Source organism: Podarcis liolepis (genome assembly GCF_965112155.1).
Source record: "Podarcis liolepis genome assembly, chromosome: 15".
Taxonomy (NCBI): domain Eukaryota; kingdom Metazoa; phylum Chordata; class Lepidosauria; order Squamata; family Lacertidae; genus Podarcis; species Podarcis liolepis.
This window is the reverse complement of record NC_139566.1, coordinates 16,231,683-16,250,752: the sequence shown is the minus strand read 5'-3', so window position 1 is coordinate 16,250,752 and position 19,070 is coordinate 16,231,683. Positions and strand designations below refer to the sequence as shown.

The 19,070-nt window shown below is 51.7% G+C and overlaps 1 protein-coding gene and 1 long non-coding RNA gene across 25 annotated transcripts in view; one reads left to right on the top strand and one right to left on the bottom strand.

Moving 5' to 3' along the window:
* The window catches only part of LOC310694692, a 196,616-nt gene that overhangs the window by 45,197 nt on the left and 132,349 nt on the right, over window positions 1–19,070 (top strand). The window lies entirely within an intron of this gene.
* Window positions 1–19,070, bottom strand: part of NRXN2 (neurexin 2) — a 351,610-nt gene that overhangs the window by 297,404 nt on the left and 35,136 nt on the right. The window lies entirely within an intron of this gene.

The following is a 19,070-nucleotide window of genomic DNA, read 5'->3' as shown; positions in this document are numbered from 1 at the left end:
TGTCTGTGTTTTATTTATCGGGGGGTGGGGGTTGTGAATGTGTTTTGCCTACTATTTGGGGGGGGATTCTAAACATTGCCAGTTCTGCAGCTGTCCACAACACTTCATTAGATTTTCAGATGTGCCTCCTGAGCCCCAAAATGTTCCCCCTCCTACCCATTTTCTGTATGCAGAATGCCTTTAAAAACAGAGGGAGGGGGAATGAGAAGAGCAGCAAAATTCAAGAAAGTTGGACTTTGTTACTGGCATATATTAATACACAAGCTATCTATATATATCATAGATGTCCATATTGCATGTGGGTCCTGTAGGCGAGTCATGCCTGTGGATGTGGGGGCACTGAAGACCTGTCCCCCACAAGGAATCTTAATTGACTGTCCTTCTGGTTTAGGAGATGTTAACAGGCACTGCTCATGCAGTTTCAAGCTGACCTGTTGAGCTATGTAAACTAGAAATTTGGGTATTTTATAAGGAAAGGTTACAAACATGAGCAGGTAGCCTTTCAGGGATCTGGATTCCAAGCTTCATGTCCTATCCTGGGCTCTTTGCTGGAACAAAATAACAGGATTCTACCCTTCTTGACTCAGAGCAGAAAGCATACCTTCCGAGGTTTGAAAATAGGGACATCCTATTCCATTATTATTATAACTGTATTATTATTAATAACCCAACCATCTGACTGGGTTGCCCCAGCCACTTTAGGTGGCTTCCAACATACATAAAAACATAATAAAACATTAAACATTAGTAAACTTTCCTATACAGGGCTGCCTTCAGATGGCTATGGGTCATATAACTCCATACCAGTGGCGTAGCATGCGTTGTCAGCACCCGGGGCAAGGCAAGTAATTTGTGCCCCCTAACCCGTGGATTTGCGCCCCCTAACCCTAACCCCCAGATGTTGTGCCCGGTGCGGCCAGCCCCCCCTGCACCCCCCACGCTACGCCACTGCTCCATACCCTCCAACATTTCGGGACGTCCTAAAGAAAAGCGGGACATTCCGGGATCAAATCAGAAACCAGGACAACTTCTGTAAATCTGGGACTATTCTTGAAAAATAGAGACACTTGAAAGGTCTGAGAAAGTCTCGGTTGTACACCACATGGAGGGAGGGGCCATATGTGCAGGAGCATCTCTGTGTGTCCCCCAGGGGGCAGCACTCAAAGAAGTGCCCCTCTTTCTTCTCCTAACTTCATCCAAGCTCAACAAAACCAATTTATGGCCCCACATCCAGCTGCGCCCCACAAGCCAGCTGCCTCCCCCCCCCCCCGCTGCCATTTTTGTGCTCTTTCCCCTAGGCAGGAAGAATCACATCTCCTCCCCACTCCATGCAGGATCAGGGCCCTGTGTCACTCAGCCAGCTAATGCAATGCAAATTTCATTCCCATCAAATTGCCTTTTTGGAATGATTACCCTTGTAACTGACTGTCAGAGAAGCAATTTATCCCCCCCCCCCCGCCTGCCGCTGCCGCTCAGGGTGGAGGGTGTATTTGCATCTTGTTACTGCATAAGAGCATGATTATTTATAGCGGGGGGGGGGATGTAGGAGAGGAAATGGGAATAGGATGAGGGGGGAGCATAGATGGAAAGAAAGTGGAGGGGAAGAGGGACTGGAGGGGGGGGGCGCTGGTGGGCTGGCAGTCCAGGAGGCCAGGATTTCCAGCCAATTCTCCGCCACCCAGGGGGAAACATTCTTCCTCCTTCTCCAGGCTCCTTGTGGGCACAGACTCGAACTCAGAGTCCCCCATTTTTCCAACAGGCTTTTTCCTCCCTTAAAATTCCTGTCTCATCTTTTAAGTGAAAAGGACCCTCAAAGCAACTTAGAAATGATCATTAAACAAAACACAATAAATCCGAAACAAACCCACTTAAAAAAAAGAAAAATGAATGCATTTCTGCCTAACCACTCTTCGCAACTGGCATCTGATGGGAGACCAGATGCAAAAGTAGAGATGGGTTCTCAACCCAGAGACAGCAGAGAACTCATTAAAACACACGTGCACCCCCCCCCCCATTCTAGCACCTCTTGCACACCGCGGAGCACAACTTAAATAAGCTGGGAGGGGGCACCACCACCACCAACGCGCTCTGGATGTTGGGGAGGGGGCTGGTCTCCATGGCAATGGGAGGGATACGCCATCATGCAAATGAGCCGCGCGGCGGGGTTATTTATAAATTCTCCCTCGTCTGCAGCACCTCATTGGGTAATGGGCATAATTAACATTCGGCTTCTAATTAGCCAATCAAATTAAATTCCGCACCTGCAATGGGTGCTTGATTGAAGCTTCAGCGCGCTGCAGCCTCCCGTCTTCCCCCTCCCCCCCCCCAGCTTTGAAGGGCTGCAGAGGAGCCCGAGCTGAAGACAAGCCCCCACCATTTAAAAGAGATAGAGATTTCCCACCCTCCTATCTGCCTCACACAAGTGTTGCTCAGCTCAAACGTTTAATGCACCCCCAAAATGTGAATTGTGGGCCCGCAGGACTGCAAAGGCAGCGGGGAGCAGTTTCTGGGGGTCCACACCTCTCTCCCCCAGGAGAGGCTGAGTATTTCTACGGATGCTATTCCTACTACTACATCCAAAGGTTTTTCAGTTCCCAGCCTAACAATGGACCCAAGGGTGCAGCAGGTGACCAGACTCACCCAGCAAAATAAAAATGTGGGGGCACCAAAGGGGCAAAGTATATTTCTAGTTGGGCAAGAAAGAAAAAAGAACAGCATGTGTTAATGACAGGCGTTCAGAAGCGGGAAGTGAGCGTCTTGTTTGGGGGGGGGGCGCTGCTTTTCCCCTTTTCCCCCTTTGTCCCCACCTTAGGTCTCACCATCTGCAAAAGAGGCAGGATTTTACCTTTTCTTGCCTGAGGCAAATGACAAGACGGCCCTCCCCACCCCAGTTCTGGCCCTTAAATCTGACTTCAGCACTGGGCGGCAGGAGGAAACAGAAAAGCCCCCTCCATCCATTACCCGAAAGGCTACAGCGGCAGCAGTTTCACTTGGGGGTGGGGGATCACGTGGCACTAAGCTGCAAAGGAAGCCCCCTCAGCTCACCACCTCTCCGGAGGAGGCAGACTTCCATCCTTCCCAAGAGCTTCCTTGATTGGTTGATTGCATTTATATTGCATTTTCTGCTCCAGGGAGCTCCAGGTGGGGTACGTGGCGCTCCTCTCCCTCCTTTATTCCTCCCCGCAACAACAACCCTGTGAGGAAGGTCAGACTGAGACAGAGAGTGACTGGCCCAAGGTCACCCCCCAGTGAGCTTCATGGCCGAGTGGGACACTCTAACCACTACACCCCCTCTGGCTAATGCCGGTTGGCTTTTATTTGAGTCTGGCAAGGACGAAGGCTGGCTTGCAGGGGGTGGGTGGGTGGGTGGCATAGCTGTCAACTTTTCCCTTTTCTTGCAAGGCATCCTATTCGGAATAAGGGAATTTCCCTTTAAAAAAGGGAAACGTTGACAGCTGTGGTGGGTGGGTGTTTGTGTGTGTGTGTGTGTGTGTGTGTGTGTGTGTGCAGGACTGGCTGTGGGCTCTCCCTGCTTCTCAGAATCTGAGTGACGGTCACATGCTGGGATGGGACCAGGGCAGAAACGTGGAGCCGTAAGGGAAGGCTCTGAAGTGCGTGCCACTCTGTTGACACATGTGTCCTCCTCATACTTGATACGATACAATATGATAATCTTTATTGTCATTGTCCCATACAGAACAACGAAATTGAAAAAATCTACACCAGACATTCAAAAACCAACAAGCCTGCTATCCCAGCTATCCCAGCCTGGTTAACCCCCTAATAACTCTGATACCCCATAAATAAATACAATATACTCCCATAGAGACTACCTTAAATGTAAAGGGACCCCTGACCATGAGGTCCAGTCGTGGCCGACTCTGGGGATGCAGCGCTCATCTCGCTTTATTGACCGAGGGAGCCGGCGTACAGCTTCCGGGTCATGTGGCCAGCATGACTAAGCCGCTTCTGGCGAACCAGAGCAGCTCACGGAAACGCCGTTTACCTTCCCGCCAGAGCGGTACCTATTTATCTACTTGCACTTTGACGTGCTTTCGAACTGCTAGGTTGGCAGGAACCTTACACTGAATTTAAAACCAAAATGGCATTTGGATAGAAACTGTTTCTCAGGCGGCTAATAATAATAATAATAATAATAATAATAATAATAATAATTTATTATTTATACCCCGCCCATCTGGCTGGGCCTCCCCAGCCACTCTGGGCGGCTTCCATAAAAACCTAGTCTTTATAACCCTTTATAACTAGGCTTCCATAAAGTCCTAGTCTTTATAACCCTGTACCTTCTTCCAGAAGGCAGAAGCTGAAAGATCATTTCCGGGGTGCGCACTATCCTGCACTATCTCTGCAGCTTTCTTATGATACCTGGATACATGATACTTGAGAAGCTCCTGGGAGAAAAGACCCTGAGGGGGTCTGATTGGGATGACAGCAAGGCAGAGCCCCTTAGTAAAGAGTAGCCTCCCTCAAATGACCAGTTGCTGGAAAAACCATAGGAGGGGAGAGGGCCCTTGCGCAAATCCCGCTTGCTGGTTTCCCAGAAGATCATCTGGTTGGCCACTTGGGGACTAGGATGCTGGGCCAGAAGAGCTCTTTTGGGCCTGATCCTGCAGGGCTCTTCTTAGGTTCTTGTGAGCAGCTTGACCCAACCCTTATGCCTTTCTAGGGGACCTCTGAGGGTTGCCCTATGTGTGAGAAACCACAAATGCGGCCTGCTGTGTGACCTGTCCTTCCAAGCATGCCGCTTGTCTGTCCTGCTGCAGAGAGTTGCACAGGTGAGCAGTGTCTGGTTCTCAGCACAAACAGCGCAGCAAGCTGCCTCTGGGAGCTGTGTGGTGGCAGTGCTTGCTGCCTTTTTGCCAGCTGCCATCGCACCCTCCGCCGCAGCAGCGCGGTTCCCCTCCTGCTCCTGTGGCTGCAGCCCACCATGTCAGCCCCGGGGTGTCGCATCACATTAAGAGTGTCTGCAAGCATGTGAAGACAAGTGTGAACAGCTAGCCTTCCCCCCCCCCCCTTGCACTGCTCTGCTCCTCTCTCCCATTCCCTGCATCCTGCATGCCAGAGCGAGTGGTGGAAGTTCTGGTATATATACCTCCTTCCTTGGCGAAAGTGGGAAGGGCCCCCCGCTGCAATCCTCTCCACTTCACTCCACAGGGGCTCCTGTTGCCACAGGGAAGGATAAGCAATGAAGCGCATGGGCAGCAGGAGAGTTGTGAGAGTGCCCACAGCCCTGGAGCAATGAGCCAACGCAACTGTGCAAGGGGGCCCCCAGACTCACTGCACCGGAAGATGAGTGCAGCTTCTGCCTCTCTGCTTGCCTGCGGTTAGGGTTGCCATACGCCCAGAATTTCCCAGGCATAGCCAGCAATCGGCCGTCGGAAACTGTCCGGGCAGGAATCACCGAAACATCTGGGGAAATTTGGACTACCCATGGCAACCCATGTCGGCAGTGTCACGGTTTCCTTTAAAAATAGCTCCGTTTTTAAAAGAGGATGAGATGAATTCACAGGGGAAAGGGCAGTCAATGGCTACAATCTGCCTCCCTGGCAAGAGGCAGCAATGCTTCTGAATACCAGTTGCTCGAAACCCCAGGAGGGGAGAGTTGCTCTTGTGCTCCTGTCCAGCTTGCAGATTTCCTGTAATGGGCATCTGGTCAGCCACTGCAAGAAAAGGATGCTGGACTAGATGGGCCATTGACGTGACTCTCCATCCTCCTCGGCCAGAATGGCTGGTTTCTGTGCCAGCTTTGGGGTGGGGGTGAGGTAATCTCTTCCTCCTCCACCAGCACAGACTCACAGCAGGCTGGCAAATGGTCAGGCAGTGCAGGGTGGCAGATCACGCAGCTTGGTAGGAGACAAGTCTTTTCACCAGCCTGCTAAGAGTCACGCTAAGGTCATGGAGCAGAGGGGAGCCCCCTCCTTCCTCCAGGCCACTTGCATCTGTGACCCTATCTACAACACACCATCCTCACCACCACCACCACCACCACAGCAGTAGTAATAATAGTAATGATTTTCAGAGAACACTTGGAACGCTGCTTGGAACGTAATTATGTCGTTTAGAGCAGTGTTTCCCAACCACTGTTCCGTGGCACACTAGTGTGCCGCGAGATGTTGCCTGGTGTGCCGCGGGAAAAATTAAAAAATTCGAAAGATTTTTTTTTTAAAAGTCAAATTTTCGATTGGGGCGCCGTCACTAGATGACCCCTGGGGTTCCCTCCCTCCCTCCCGCTCTGCACCTCCCTCCTCCTCCTCCTCCTCCTCCTCCGGGGAGGCCCTTCCTGGCTCTCGGCCAAGGCTTGGCGGCTGCCACTCACTCACTCGCTCGCCCACCCGTCCCTCCATCCCTGCACCCGGCCTCTCCCCCTCCGTCCCCGGCGCGGGGGCTGCCGGGATCCGTAGTCCCCTCGCCCTTGGGCTCCGCGCCCGCGCGGGGTGCGCGAACTACGTTTCCCAGCGTGGCCTGGCGGGCCGGGCGTTTTGTTTGAAGCGCTCTTCTCCCGGCCATGGAATGAGCGCAGCGGCGGCGGCCGGGGGGGAAGGGGCTCTTCCGCGCAGACCCCGCGCAGCCTGCCTGCGCCCCCGCGGAGATTGGGCGGCAGGATGGAGCCCGGGGATCCCCGCGGAGGCGGAGCGGCGGAGGCGGAGGCTGCCCCCCAGGTAGGGCTGCGTCGGGGGGGGGTTTATTTTTGCAATGCTGCATCCGCGCTGGAGGGGACGCATCGGACCGTGGGGAGACCCCTTGGTGGGCGTGCAAGGCAATGCATGTGTGCAGGCGTTGCATGGAGTGCAGTGCAATGCAATGGCAACGCGGCGCCCTGCATGCATGCATGCAACTTCCACCGGCGCTCCGGACTTGGCAGGTGAGGGGGGTCCCCAGTGGGCGGCAGAGAGAGCCGGGAGGGCGAAGGGGAGCCGGGGGGGAGCAGCGCTGCTCCCCGAGCCGAGCCCGGGGGGGAAACTTCGGTGTCGTTGCGCCGGGTGTTGGAAGCGGAGGCTGGCGGGGGCCCCTCACCTGCAAAACCTGGTCGCCTCTCATATATTTCGTGCATTGCATTCATTGCCCGCTTTCTCCTCCAAGGAGCTCCCGGGGGCGCGCGTGGTTCTCCTCGCAACAACAGCCCTGCGAGGTGGGTCAGGCGAGTGGCCCAAGGGAGCACCCAGGGATTGTCCTGGCCAGGTGGGGTGATTTGAACCCTGCTCTCTGCCCGGTCTTCGTCCTCATTTAGCCCCCACATGTGCATGACTGTGCATGACTGAGGTTTTCCCCCCTCGTCTTGGCTATGGTGTGAGTCTGTGCTGTTAATTAATGGGGTTCTGCCTTCGGAGAAGATGAGCCAGCCCTCAAGGAGGTGATTATGTAATTTGCTAGCAATTCATGTACCTCCCGGCGTGACGCTGCGCGCTGACGTCACAGGGCTGTAATGGTGGTGTGCCTCGAGATTTTTTTCATGAAACAAGTGTGCCTTTGCCCAAAAAAGGTTGGGAAACACTGGTTTAGAGTCACCAGCTGTTTTCCCTTTTCTTTTCTCAGCTGTCGAAGAAGTGTCTGCACCTCTTCCCAAAGGGTGTCCCTGCTTACGGGATCCAAAACTGGGTTTTTGCTTTAGTCAAATTAGCACCTCATTGGGAGAGAACAAACTTCCCTGCACTAAGCAAAGGTTCCCATTTATTTGCTGAGCCTTCCTTTTCACCCCATGTGCTCCCTCTCCTTCCGAGGAATTGTCTGAGCACACATTTCGTATTTTAACACACACACCCCACAGATTGATTTCAAATCGACTAATCTCATTATTTTATATATTGACTTCCCACCCCCACTCCCCAGTGTTCTTGTGCAAACCCTTTTCTACTGCATTATATATCAGACTCTTACCTGTTACAAAAACCCCTCTGATACAATTACTTTATCATTTTTCTCCCGCTGCTCCTATCTTGAATCCTGCCCATGATTTCATCTGACTATGAGACTTTTTCAAATAGACAAAAAAAAAGGCCTCCATTCTTCTATAAACATTCTTAATGTCGTTGTCAGCTTCTGAGCACACAATTCAGAGGCGTCAGGCCAACCCAGCCCAAGGCCCGGAGGGACATAAGAACCCACTAGGAGCTTGCTGGATCAGGCCCACCTAATCCAGCATCCTGTTCTCACAGTGACCAGCCAGGCGCTTCAATGGGAAACCTGCAAGCAAGACTCAGACACAAGAGCCCTCTCCTCTCTTGCTGCTTCCAGCAACTTGCATTCAGAAGCACTGCTGAACAGTGGAGGCAGAGTGTAAGCCAGGGGTCAGCAAACTTTTCCAGCAGGGGGCCAGTCCACTGTCCCTCAGACCTTGGGGGGGGGGCAGACTATATTTTGGAGGGGGGAAATGAACGAATTCCTATGCCCCACAAATAAACCAGAGATGCATTTTCAATAAAAGGACACATTCTACTCATGTAAAAACATGCTGATTCCTGGACCATCCGTGGGCCAGATTTAGAAGGTGATTGGGCCGGATCCGGCCCCCGGGCCTTAGTTTGCCTACCCATGGCATAAGTCATTGTAGCCTTCAATAGCCCTCTCCTCCATGAGACGGGAGACAGAAAATTAAATATCCCCAAGTAAATGATTCCAAATATGCAATTCCAAATATGCAAACGTGCAATGCTTCTTTGCTACACCTTGAGCAGATCCTCAGGCTCCCATTTTGCAGCTGTGGAACCAAGGCTGAAAGAAACAACCAATTTTATGCACGTGTAAGGGGCAAGCTACAGACGTACATATGATCAGACTCTTTTCTCCTGCTGAGGAATAAATGTGGACATCGGAAGAGGCTAGATGCAGCTGGGTCAGGCCAAAGGGAAGCCATCTAGCTCAGCCTCCTCTTCTCACAGTGAATCATAGCACTGTGGAGTTGCAAGGGGCCACCAGTGTCATCTATTTCAACCCTCTGCCAAGCAGAAATCTCATCTAAAGCATCCCTGACAGGTGGTCATCCAGCCCCTGCTTAAAAAGCTCCAAAGATGGAGAATCCACCACCTTCCAAAAGAAAGAAAACCTCAGAAAGTTCTTCCAAAGGTTTAGTCAGAATCTCCTCTCTCATCACTTGAATCTGTCGCTTCGGGTCTTATATTATTAATATTATCATTAATTAAATGTGCACCCCACCCTTCATCAAGAGACCACAGGGCAGTCTTCCCCTCTGGAGCATCAGAAACAAATTCTGGCCACCCTTCAGATACTTAAAGACAGCTATCTGTCCTTCGCTGATTTCCCCCGCTGCCTGTCTCCACAAGGCAATGCCCTTTCAAACCAATTACCGCAGCGCCCGGCATCCATCCCTGCCCTCCCCTCGGTGACCCCGTAGCACACTGATCTTGACCTGCTGTGTGTTTTCCAGCCGGCAGACCTGGGCACCGAGCGAGAGGCTCGCAGGAAGGAGGAGGGCAGGACCCTGGCCACCGGCGCCTCGTGCCACCCTGTGCCCTGCGCAGGAAGCTCCCTCCCTGCACCGAAACACACAGCCCGGGGCCGGAGGAGGGCTGCGATAGCAACTCAGAGCGTTCCTGCAACCTGAGCAGCAGGAGCAGAGTGCCAGCAAAGCTCTCTCCACCCACAACGCGCCGGCAGCTGGCCTGCAGCAGCCGCTGCTATTAATAAAGGCTTCCGTCATGCCCGGGCAGTGCTGGGACTGCCAGTGGCATCAGTGGAGCAAACAAGCTCACAGCAGCCTGGCAGAGGGAGGGAGAAGGAGAGAGGGAGGGATGTGTTGGGCAGTGCCCCACAGCCTCAGCCCTGCCCCACTGCCCAAACTCGACAGGAAGCTGCCGGTGGCCACTTGGGCACTTTGAGCAGAAGGCGGAAGAGGACAAGGCGTTGGCATGGTGTTTGCATATGCACAGGCACAGAGGCAAATGGATAAATTGTTGTCGTTTGGACAGGAATCCAAGGCACCTCGTGGTAGCAAGGAAGACTAGGTGGTCTGCATGCCCCTGCCTGCTCAGCCTGGTTTCCTGGGGCATCTTTGAGTCCTGCTGCTCCCCTGTCTGAGATATTTTCTCCAAAATAGTCTTGGTCCATAGAGTACTGTGCCCTGCACTGTGAAGGAGGCATGGCTGCCCGGGAACCAGAATATGTCTTAATTGTGATCATGTCTGTTCTGTGTAGTTGCCCAATCCTAAACCACTAGGCACTACTTCCCTCCCAGTGCTTGCGGGGGGGGGGGGGGAATCCAGGCTCCCAGATCCTTGGCTACGATACCTGGGAGTCATCCCCTACCCCCTCTCGGGCCTCCTCCCTCTCTGCCTAGATGCAGGGGGCGAAAACTCCGCTGAAGGATATGGTGGGATTGGAACCCAGCACTCCCAAAGCAGCCATAGTGGGTGGGCCAGAGGACCACAAGCAACCCCCCACCGTCCTGCTCTCTCATCTTCCCGCCTTTCTTGCAGCCTGTCTGCTGCACAACCTCGCATTTAAGGAGTGAGAAAACTCAGGCTCCTCCTGAGTCGAGCAGAGCATGACAGGTGGACCAGGTAGGAAGCAAAGGGAGGGGGGCTTAGTGAATCTTAAGTGCTTTAAAAATAATAAACCAAAATAAGTGTGTGTGGGGGGGTTGTCCCTCTTTTATCTTAGGGCTGTGCACACGCGTGCACAAACACACACACACACACACACACAGAGAGAGAGAGAGAGAGAGAGAGAGAGAGAGAGAGATTTTGGCCCAAGACCATCCTGGCAAAATCTGCCCTCTGTCTCCCTGCCCCAGTCAACATATTAGATGGTCCTACAGGACAGGGGCCTATCTCTTAGCTTATGGTGCTCTATAAAGCCCTAGGCCGCCTCTGGCAAGTCGCAACGCATAAATAAGCAACACAAACAGCAGTTCTGTGATATTATTTATTTACTGCATTTATTTCCATCCATTCCTCCAAAAAGCTTGAGGCAACATACATTATTCTCTACTCTCTCTCTCTCTCTCTCTCTCTCTCTCACACACACACACACACACACACACACACACACATTTTATCCTCACAACTAGCCTGTGAGGCAGGCCAAGCAGAGATTGTAACTGAACCAAGTGAGCTTTCTGGTTGCATGGGGATTTGAGCCATTTTCCCCACCACAACTCTGTGTAGCAGGTTATGCTGATTGGCTCAACGGTCACCCAGGGCACATCATGGCTGGGTGGGAATTGGTAGCCATTTTATCCTCAGAAGAACCCTGTGAGGTAGGCCAGGTTAAGAGAGAAAGAGAACAACAGGAGAAATGTCACCCAGTGAACTTCATGTCTGAACGGGGATTTGAAGCTGAGACACACCATCGAGGTCCAACACACGAGCCATGGCAGCCCCCACCCCGGCTTTCCAAGAGATAAAGAGATTTAGCACTGGAACCAAAGAAAACTAAGCAGCACAGATGCACGCACACACACACACACTTCATTTTTGACCTTGGAAATCTATTCTCATCATGGCACCAGCTCTCCTCCTTGAACTGGAAACATTTAAAAAGGAAACAAAACAGCATCGTGCCCATTTTCCATTCTGGGTACCAGTTCCTGAGGAATAAGGTACTAATTCTGCCTAATTCCCACTGCAATCTTGTGCACACTTGCCTAGGAGGGAGCCTCGTTGAGATCAGCAGGACTTACTTCTGAGTAGACAACACGTATCACAGAATCAACTCTACAGGTTGGAAGGGACCCAGCCCTCTGCCATGCACTCTGTACAGAAGTATGTTTGGCTATCGGGAGCAGAACCAGAGCTTGATTAGTGACATCAGAAGTGCTGGAATCAAATCTCGCTGGGCACTGGGCTCCCTGACTGCCAGACTTTGTCCTCCAATCGTGGACATGAGCAGGACAGGAGGGGGGATTATGCAACGGTCGGGCAAGAGGGATGATGCACCCCCACTGCACTGCACTCAGCATGCTCTGTCTGGGGCTGATGGGAAGTGTGGCCCCAAACATCTGGAGGGCCCCAGCCTGGGGAGAACTGGTGGCCCATGATCTGTAGGCAGGAGAAGTGCAAGGTCATGGATAAAAGCCAGAGAGCCGGTCCTGATATTGGCATGGGGGGTGGGGAGACAAGAGAGCTCATTGCAACCTTTCTAGTACCTCTTCCTGTGGTTAGGATTAGAAGAAGTTTGCCAAGCTTTGCGCCAGGGTGCCTGGGTTCCTCCCAGGAGGCAGTGTGAACAAGTTGGAGGCTTCAGGCTTTTTAAAAATAATCAAATAATCTGATATTTCCCAGAAATTTAAAACTTTTTTTGTGTTCTCTCTCTCTCACTGTGTGTGTGTGTGTGTCTCGTTCCCCCGCCCAGCTTCAAAAAGCTGCAATCCAAGGCCGGGTGCAGAAACGGAGGAGGCCGACCCAGCAGCCACGAAGGGGACGTGACCACGATGGAAAGTGCAGAGACAGGAGCAAAAAATAACTCATTAATACAATAAACAAAGTGATTAGGCAGCCGCACAATCGATCGACGTGCTCATTACCGCCACCCTGACAGCTCCTTAAGGGCAGAGCTGAAGGTTAAGCAAAAAGAGGGGGGCGGCAACAGGACTCTGGAGACGGCCAAGGCGGCAGGGGGCGGAGGAGAAGAGAGGAACAGAATCCCAGAATTGCAGAGCTGGACCAGGAGCAGGGGGTCCTGAAGGACATCTAGTCCAACCCCAGGGAATCCAGGGCCAGAGTGTGTCTAGTGGGTGGCACACTGCCCCTGCTTCTTGACACCCAGCCAGGAGGAGAGTGTGACCCACCTGTCATGGTTTCCATTGTCCTCCTTTGTCTCTTAAACCCATGAGATCTAGTCTTGCCTTCCTAGGTGGCAGCAGCAGAATTCAAGCCATAGTTCTCTTCTGCATGAGGGGGAGGAAGAGGAAGGGGAAGTGAGCCCCCTGGGATTTGTTTATTTCTTTGTTTAATTGCATTTATATCCCATTGTTTCTCCTCCAAGGAGCTCAAGGTGGTGTACATGTTTCTACCCCCCCTCGTTTAATCACCACCACAACAACCCTGCGAGGCAGGTTAGCCTAACAGGCAGTGACTGGCCCAAGGTCACCCCAGGAAACCTCTAGGCCAAGTGGGAATTTGAACCCTAACCCGCTGCATCCCACAACCTACAGCACCCCCCTCTTTTACATCCAGGGGGTATGGCAGGGTAAGGGCTTGCCATTATTTTGGGGCCCATGGGCACGTTTGCAAATCAGGGGGACTATCGTGGGCACTACTTGTGGGCCACAACTTCCCCCTTCCCAGCTATAACCCCCTTGTTTTCTGCTGTTCCGGAGGGTTTGGACCCGAACCAATTAATTTAAAAGATGGGATTTGGACAAAACCTTAAGAACAACTTCCTGACAGTAAGAGCCGTATGACAGTGAAATAAAGTCCCTCAGAAGGTTTTGGACTTTGTAAAAAGCTGTTAGATGGCCATCTGTCAGGGATTCTTTAGCTGTGACTCCTACATTGCAGGGGGTTGGACTAGATGGCCCTTGGGGTCCCTTCAAACTCTACAGTTCCATGATTCTATGACCTCTGCGCTTATGAAAAACGTTTGCTGCAATTAGCATTGAGTTCTGGAGCTAAATGTTTGAGGAAAGGGAGCAGGATGGAGGAGCGAAGACCTGCCCTTCTTAAATACAGTTGTGATTGCGCTGTCCGTCTACATGGTACGTTTCAAAGAATGAGACAACAGGTCTCTGCCCCGATGAGCCTACAGTCTAGAAATCGACCCAAGGAAGGTGCAAGCAGTGCCGGTGGGGACTGAACCTGGGACATTCTGCGTGCAAAGCAGGGCTAGAGCCCCCACCTGTGACCCCCCCCAGCCCTTGGCTTTGCATCCCCACAAAATGATCGCTATAGCTAGCGTTGCAGCTAAGCCTTCCAACAATGCTCTGAAGAGCCTTTCTCCACGGAGGCTACAGGCACTCCCACCCCCTTACCCCCTCCTGATCTCCCACTCTTGAGCAATAAGGTCTGGAGGGAGATTCTGAGCCATTTGCTGTGTGACCCCCCAAAGGCAAGGGCAGGCAGGAAGGGGAGCAGGTCTAAGCTGGGTACGTTTGCAAAGCCCTTCCACAGATTGAGGACAAGAACCCTTGAAGGGGACTCAGCTCTCATTGTCGTCTATAATGCAGCTTGATTACCATTTATAATACTCGGTTGCATTTTGATTTCTATCGGTATGTGATTGAAGAGATTGGTCTAAAAATGTTAAGGGGTATAGAAATCATCTCAACAAATAAGCACCTGGATTCCATTCCTGCTGTTCGGCTGAGGCTCCCCTGGAGAGGAAGACAAGAGGAAAAGCCCAATGGGACGACGTCACCTCTGAGAAACCCCCAGAGCCTCCTCCGCCAAATCTGGGGCCCTCCAGGTGTTCTGGACTAGGCTGGCGATGGGAGTTGTAGACTAATCCAACACATCTGGAGAGGCACAAGGCTGGCAGAGCCTGCCACTTAGGGCATCTCTGTACAGTAAACCAGGAGAACATCACCTGCACAGATGGGAGACCGAGGTTTCAAATGTTGCCTTGAGCAGTCACTCTGTGCCATTCCTGTAACTGCCTTCACCCTTCGTGCAAAGCTCAGGCAGATACATGCCTACTTGGAAGCAGTGGCGTAGCGTGGGGGGTGCAGGGGGGGCCGGCTGCACCGGGCGCAACAACTGGGGGTTAGGGTTAGGGGGCGCAAATCCACGGGTTAGGGGGCGCAAATTACTCGCCTTGCCCCGGGTGTTGACAACCCACGCTACGCCACTGTTGGAAGTCAGCCTCACTGAGATCAGTGGATCTGGGGGCTGCAGCCTCCGTTTTCAATTTTCTTCTTTTTGTTTTTTTCCCTCTTCCTCCTCTTCTATGCACCAGAACCAATGCCTCGGTTGAGCCAAGGCTCGTGCACAGAGCTTGTTTTCCAGTACCGGAGGTGTGTGAAATTACTATGACGATCCTGAGAGTTCATCAAGGGTTCATTCCTCACTCATCTTCCCGGGTGAGATATAAACGCCACCACCTGCTCCGAGCCGGGCCTGCCTTCCACTTTCCACGCAGGACAAACAGTCCTGAAGAATGAAGTGGACACCTTTCTGCCACCCAAGACGGTTGAAAAACCAGTGCTGGCGGGAGTGGGGGGGGCAGATTTCACCCTCCCAAGCCTCTCTGCAACTGACCTTAAGGTATCTACACTCGGGGGCGGGGGAGGGAGAGAAAATCGAAAGGGAGATTGCAGTGTGATATGACTGAACTACAATTTGTCAAGAGTTTCAATTCTATGTTGGGAGGAGGGGTTAATAAGCTGACCCAAGCCAGGATGTTTGTACTGTCAGCAGCACTGTTTGGGTCACTGTTAATAACAAAGTTGTCAACATCCACAGACAGTGCCTTCCTCTCCCATTCCCTGTTTACAACCCCCCCCCCCCACTTTATTCCATGGACTCAGCTATTCAGCTGCAAACTTAACGTTTTAAGTGTGTGTTAAGTGCATTATACAAATGTAACACTAGATGGCGCTGCTGAGCTAATGGCAAATTCCATATATATTTTACGTTGGGGTTTTTTAAAGCATTTTCCCAGCGTATTTTAATACATGTGTAGATTCAGCTCATGTTTTCATGTATGTGCAAACTCTTTGGTGCAGAAGCCTGTGCTGTTAGCTTACTGTAACACCATCAACCTCTGTGGTGCTTTACATAACTAGAAAACTTTTCATTTTTATGGTTCTGATACATGTATTTTATTAGTATTTTATACCTTGCCCTTTGGGGTAATGGGGAGCTTAGAAAAGCAATAGATATCTAAATACATAAAATTATGTGTAGCATGGTGAAAGTGAACAGGTGTCATGTCTGTGTGTGTGTGTCGTAACACCAACTTGGGGACATCCAATGAAACTGAATATCGGAAAATTCAGAAAGACAGATAAAAGAAAATACTTATTCATGCAGTGCATGGCTAAACTACAGAACTCATTCCCACACGAGGCAGTGATGGCCTTTATTATTTATACCCCACCCATCTGACTGGGTTGCCACAGCCACTCTGGGCAGCTTCCATCATACAGTGGTACCTTGGGTTAAGTACTTAATTCGTTCCGGAGGTCCATACTTAACCTGAAACTGTTCTTAACCTGAAGCACCACTTTAGCTAATAGGGCCTCCTGCTGCTGCTGTGCCGCTGGAGCACAATTTCTGTTTTCATCCTGAAGCAAAGTTCTTAACCTGAAGCACTATTCCTGGGTTAGTGGAGTCTGTAACCTGAAGTGTATGTAACCTGAAGCTTATGTAACCTGAGGTACCACTGTATATAAAAACATTTAAAAAAAAAAAAAAGCTTCTCTATACAGGACTGCCTTCAGATGTCTTCTAATGGTTGTAGAGTTACTTATCTCTTTGACTAGGGGCTGGGGGGTTCACATAACTCCATACCCTCCAATGTTTCTCAGATGAAAATATGAAGGAAAAGCGGGACATTCCGGGATCAAATCAGAAACTGGAACAGCTTCTGTAAATCCAGGGCTGCCCCTAGAAAACAGGGGCACAGGAGGGGATTTGTGCTCAAATCTGGCATGCCGATTTCTCATTGGGGCATCTGTTTGTCCACTATGAGAACAGGATGCTGGACTTAGATGGGCCATTGGCCTGATCCAGCAGGCTTTTCTTAGGTTCTTACATCTCAGCAGCTCAGAGAACCAGCGCAGCATAGTGGTTCAGAGTGTTGGACTTGGGCCTGGGAGACCAGGGTTCAAGTCTCCACCCAGCAACGAAGCCCACTTGACTCTTAGCCTAGCTCATCTCCCCAAGGTTTTGAAGACAAAATGGGCCAGGGGAAGACCTGTGTGTAGATCACCTTGTGCTCCTCACAGGAAAGGTGGGATATAAATTTAAGAATGATTGCATAACTAAAGCACTTCCTGCCTCGGGGGGGAATGGTCTGTGGTCTGCGGAAGCTTCCGCCCTCCTCCATTTGCTCATCTTCAAGGCAGCACAAGGCTCTTTGCCTGTTCTCGCTGCAAGAGACAAAGCTGGCTGATGCTGCTCCCCGCCCTGGAAGCCGTCCAAATAGTGTGGAGATGTAGGCACGCACACAGAGAGAGAGACACCCTCTCTCTCAACACACACACATTTTCCCACTCCCCACGCATTGAGTTAGTTTGGGGATGCTCCAACCCCTCCCTCTGTCATTAATCATCATTTCCCACTCTATGTCAGGCACTGCAGTGCAAAGGAGCTGAGCAGCGGGCAGCAGAGGAAAGAGGGAGGGAAGGAGGGAAAGAAAGCAAGGAGGGAGAGGAGAGGAGGAAATCGGGAAGGGGAAAGAGAGACACAGACCCCCAGGTTGCATCACTGATGGAGCAAAGGCCCTGTAGCAGAAAAGCTTCCCGTTTTTGTTTTGTTTTGGGTCTCCTGAACGCAGCAGATTCCCGCTAGGAAAATTGCTCCAAATTCCTAGGTGTGAAACGTTGAGACAAAAAAGCCATGCTGTTTGGAAGAAAAGGTTTGATTTGAGCCCGGGGTGTTGCTGCCCAAAGGGGGACTTCAGGGCAGGCATCCAGGCATCCATTCTCTTGGGAGAATGCGGAGGAGGCTCCCAACACAGCAGGGTGGCTGGCTGTGTTTGAAGGCCAACACAGGCACTGCCTGCCAAGGCCTCCCTGCCCCCTCACTCACCCACTGCAAGAAGGTCAGGACCAGGGGTCAGCAACCTTTTTCAGCCGTGGGCCGGTCCACCGTCCCTCAGAACACGGGGTGGGCCGGACTATATTTTTTGGGGGGGAGGGGAAATAAACGAATTCCTATGCCCCACAAATAACCCAGAGATGCATTTTAAATAAAAGGACACATTCCACTCATGTAAAAACACACTGATTCCTGGACCATCCATAGGCCAGATTGAGAAGGTGATTGGGCTGCATCCGGCCCACGGGCCTTAGGTTGCCTACCCCTAGTCTGGACCCACTGAAGCAGAATTGGGAGGAGAGAATGAGCTGGTGGAGGGGCAGAGAAAGGGAAGCAGCAGCAGGGGTCAGCCGAAGAAGAGGAGGAGGAGGAGAAGGAAGAGGAGGAGGAAGGCCATCAGACTCTTCTCCCTCTCTATTGGGATGTCATGGGAACCTTATTTATTTATTTATTGCATCTTTAGCCCACCTTTCCTCCAAGGAGCTCATGACGGTATATACCTAGTTCTCCCCCTCCCGATTTTATCCTCACAACAGGATAAGCAGCTGGGATAGCTTGGCTGGTAGAGCATGAGACTCTTAATCTCAGGGTTGTGGGTTCGAGCCCCACGTTGCAGAAAACGATTCCTGCATTGCAGGGGGTTGGACTAGATGACCGTCGGGGTCCCTTCAAACCCTGTGAGGTAGATGAGGCTGGGAGGCAGTGGCTGGCCCAAGGTCACCCAGTGAGCTTCATGGCCAAGTAGAAGGGATTTGAACCCAGGTCTCCCAGGTCCTAGTCGGATACTCTAACCATTACACCGCCACTGGCTCTCCAAACATTATCTTGGATGCCCTTCCCAACAGGCCCAACAGACGGTGGAGTGGCTGGGGAGCAGCTCTGCAGATCTCCTTCCCACCACTTGTGTGGCTGAAGCACACCCCTCCTCACACGGAGGCATGTTCAGCTGATGATCACATTCTCAGCTGCCTTCATACCCTACCCATTTTAATTTGATAGTAGTGGTAGGGGTGGAGAGTGCCTTGTAAAAGCCCTGAAGCTCCATGCCTTGGCTCTGTGTTTTTGTTCCATGGGGTGGGACCAGGCAAGTGCTGAATTTTTACAGTGTAATCCATGAATCCAAGGCACAAGTCTTCATGGTTTTCACAAGGCTTTCCTCACGCCCTACCAAGGCATTCCCCATCTGATTAAAGCTGACATGGTTTGTGCTGTAAGAACGATCACCTGCCCAGCATTTACCAGTGCCCCCACCCAACCGTGGCACAAAAACACGGGCCCTCGTGATTTCTGCAAGGCACAGCCTCCAAACTACTGTCAAATTAGAACTAACATCCATGTCCAAGGGTTACACTGCAAAAGCCACCTCCACAGCACTTAACTTGGACAGACCAACCA